Genomic DNA, 3,490 nt, shown 5'->3' with positions numbered 1-3,490 from the left:
TTGGAAGCCAGTATTCTCCTGTTTGCCTTCAGAACAAGATGTAGAGCTTTCAGCTCCTTCTGTACCATGCCTGCCTGGATGCTGCCATGCTCCTGCCTTGATGATAATGGACTGAACCTCTGAACCTGTCAGCCAGCCCCAATTAAATGCTGTCCTTTATAAGACTTGAATTGGTTATGGTGTCTGTTCACAGCAGTAAAACCCTAACTAAGACAGCTAGCTACCAATCATTCTGATGTTTACAAGTCAGAACACCTAGCTAGACATAGCCTTCTTCCTTTCAGCCACCCACTGACACGCACATGTGGCACAGCAGTTTCACCTGCAAAGCCTCTAGGGACAGTTCTTTATCTATTTCTAAAGGGAATCTCTGGGGAGATTTCAATTTGTGGCATAGCTTGCTGAGAGTTCTTCCTGCTGCATGAAATTATAGGCTCTAAAAGTTTAGCAGAACTAAGAAACAAAAGGAAATTAAATCCAAATGAACTGTGTCACTGAGGAGAGAAACACCTTGACAGTGTGTTTGAGGTTTAAAAGCATTGAATTCTAGAAAAATAAATATGCATTATTGTCACAGAGGGGAGGGGCCCTGGAGCAGGGTACATGCAGAGAGAGGACCATTAAGGGTGGGAACTCTAGTACTATATGGTCCCTTTGTACTGATCTTCAGTTGCCCAGAAACCCTTATGAAAGTTATGTGCCTTAATTATTTATTTCCTTTTACATTTTTGTCTGTGTGGGTCTACTTTAAAGAAAAAAAAAGTCTTAGTCAGGGTTTATATTCTTGCACAAAACATCATGGCCAAGCAGCAAGTTGGGGAGGAAAGGGTTTATTCGGCTTACACTTCCACAATGCTGTTCATCACCAAAGGAAGTCAGGACTGGAACTCAAAGCAGGTCAGGAAGCAGGAGCTGATGCAGAGGCCATGGAGGGATGTTACTTACTGGCTTGCTTCCCCTGGCTTGCTCAGCTTGCTTTCTTATAGAACCTAGGACTACCAGCCCAGGATGGCACCACCCACAAGGGGCCCTCCTGCCCTTCATCACTAATTGAGAAAATACCTTATGGCTGGATCACATGGAGGCATTTCCTCAAGGGAAGCTCCTTTCTCTGTGATAACTCCAGCTTGTGTAAAGTTGACACACAAAACCAGCCAATACAGTATGGGTCTACTTTTGCATTAAGAGTTAGGTGTAGTATCTTTTCAACGGGTATTATAGTAAGATTTCCACAAAAACTATGTGTAATTATGCCCAGGTAACTTGATACTGGTAAAGTAACATTTACTTTAAAATAATTACCTATATGTTTCTCTGTAGCTAGGGAGGGAGAAGATGAATGAGGAAAGTACAAATTAAAGTCTGTAGGATTTGACCTGTTAAACTTTTATTTTTAATTAATTAAAATTAATTAATTAATTTTTGAGACAGGGTTTCATTTTGTAGCCCTGACTGGTCTGAAAGTCATTTGTAGACCAGGTTGGCCTTGAGCTCATAAAGATCTGTCTGCCTCTGCCTCCTCAATGTTGGGATCAAAGGTGTGTGCTGCTATGACCACCTCTGACCTGTAAAAACTTTTAAGTTTTCTCTGGTAAAGCTAGAGCAGTTACAGAGCTGTTTTTAAGAACTTGAGAATTTCAAACACAAAGGCCTAACTTTGCCTGTGTTCTGGAAGCTTCTACCCTTTTTGGCTCAGCATAGTCTTTTGTTTCTAAACACACACACACACACACACACACACACACACACACACACACACTGCCCCTTGTATCAGGGTTATGTGCTAAAGTAAAAAAAGGAAAAAGATGAAAGGCCAGGGAGTAGAGTAGAGATAAAACTCAGTTCCTGTCACTGTAAGGCCATGGTGGTGAGGTGTCACATCAGGGTCTCATTATCTGCATGACAGAGCAGCTTCCACACCGAGGGAGAGAAAAGCACTGGGAACTTCCCCTCACCATTAGCCAGGGAAGGTAAACAGCCTGCTGGGTGCAGCGAGGGGGGGAGAAGGAGAGAGCTCAGGGTAGGTATGACTGACTCTGGGTTTTCTGGCATCAGGCAAAGAATACATATCTTCAAATCTCCGTATAAATAGGCTGACTGTAAACAATTACACATAAAGACTTCTCTATCTGTTTAAATTCCAGCCTTCTTGGGAAGTCTTGAAAGATTAAATGAATTCTTAGGGAAAACAAGGACCCAAGCATGGTTATTTCAAAACCACAAAGTAACTTAATAACTTTCTTACCAATTAAAATTGACTTTTTTTTGTCCCTGTCTAAAGATTTTCTAAGCTCCACTTCAAAAAGGTTCAAAAGAATAGCTTGACCCTGCGGTTTTCACTATGACAAAACTTACTTTACCACTCCCCATTTCTCCTCTGGCCTACGTGCTATCGCTCAGGTCTCTTTCTACCATGAATGAATCTCTTGTATAACTTTCCCAGGACAACTTTCCTCAACACACAGCCCCTGCCAGAAGGCAGCAGGGCTGGAGCTCCGCCGTCAGTCACACCGCAGAACCTGCTTAGGACTCCACTGGAGAGCTAAGCCAGCTTTCAGTGGCATTACAGAGGAGGAGCTGGTACTTAATCCTGGCTGACTTCTATTTCTGTCGGGCCCGGATGCTAACCACTAGACATAACCCCTGGGCTCTGAGTTAATGAAGTTTATGTTGTGAGTTGGCTTCCAAAAGAGAAAATATTCTGTCTATTAAGATTATTCAAACCAAATAAAGTAATTTAATAAGACTCTTCTGTCCATGAAGATTTTTTTTTCTGATTATTAAGAAAAAAAAACTTCTTGAAATAAAAAGGCAAATAGGTCAACAGGGTGATTAAAAAAAAGAATGCCAGTTTAAAGGCAACAATTTGTTTCTTGTTCCAAGAAGAAATTTTAAATCTTTAGCAAGTTTTTCTGTTTGATTTGAAAATAAATCATATGTGGGATTTCTATAATGCTAAAATATTCAGAATACAGAGATACTGAGAAGTAAAAATGTAAACAAAATGATTACTTAGAGATTAACATCCTGCTGTATTTGAAAGTCAATTGTATATTAATTAATTAAGCCACATGATAATCTGTTTCTTAGATGAGTCATGGTTAAATGGTAAGTTTGATCTATATTATTTATTTTGAAAAGTTTAACATTTTTACAATGTTCTTTAGCTTCATTTTTTTTTTTAAATCTTGAGATCATTTGTGTTTGTTTTTAATCTAGTTACTTCATAGTAAGAAGAGCAGGGTGGTTCTCCTTACAGGTATTTGGCACAGAAAGCCATTATGAAATGTATCCAGTCCCTCTTAGGCTAACTTTATGTGGCTGGGTTTAATGCCTGCTGCCAAGTTGTCAGGAGTTTTCACTACCCACGATGCTGATGAAACCTGCTGCTGATCCACAGCCGCAGCCATCTCAGAAACGAGAAAGACAGAGCTGTGGTTCCTAAAACCTTACAGAAGAATACATTGATCAAATCCCCAGTACCAAGTAT

General features: G+C 40.2%; 1 non-coding gene across 1 annotated transcript; it reads right to left on the bottom strand.

Moving 5' to 3' along the window:
* Positions 1-211: 211 nt before the first annotated feature.
* LOC115064937 lies at positions 212-344 on the bottom strand. The gene has a single exon (XR_003844753.1). It is a non-coding gene; the product is annotated as a small nucleolar RNA SNORA17 (small nucleolar RNA).
* Between the last annotated feature and the right edge of the window lie 3,146 nt (positions 345-3,490).

Source organism: Mus pahari, chromosome 10, assembly GCF_900095145.1.
Source record: "Mus pahari chromosome 10, PAHARI_EIJ_v1.1, whole genome shotgun sequence".
Taxonomy (NCBI): Eukaryota; Metazoa; Chordata; class Mammalia; order Rodentia; family Muridae; genus Mus; species Mus pahari.
This window is presented reverse-complemented; position numbering and strand designations above follow the sequence as displayed.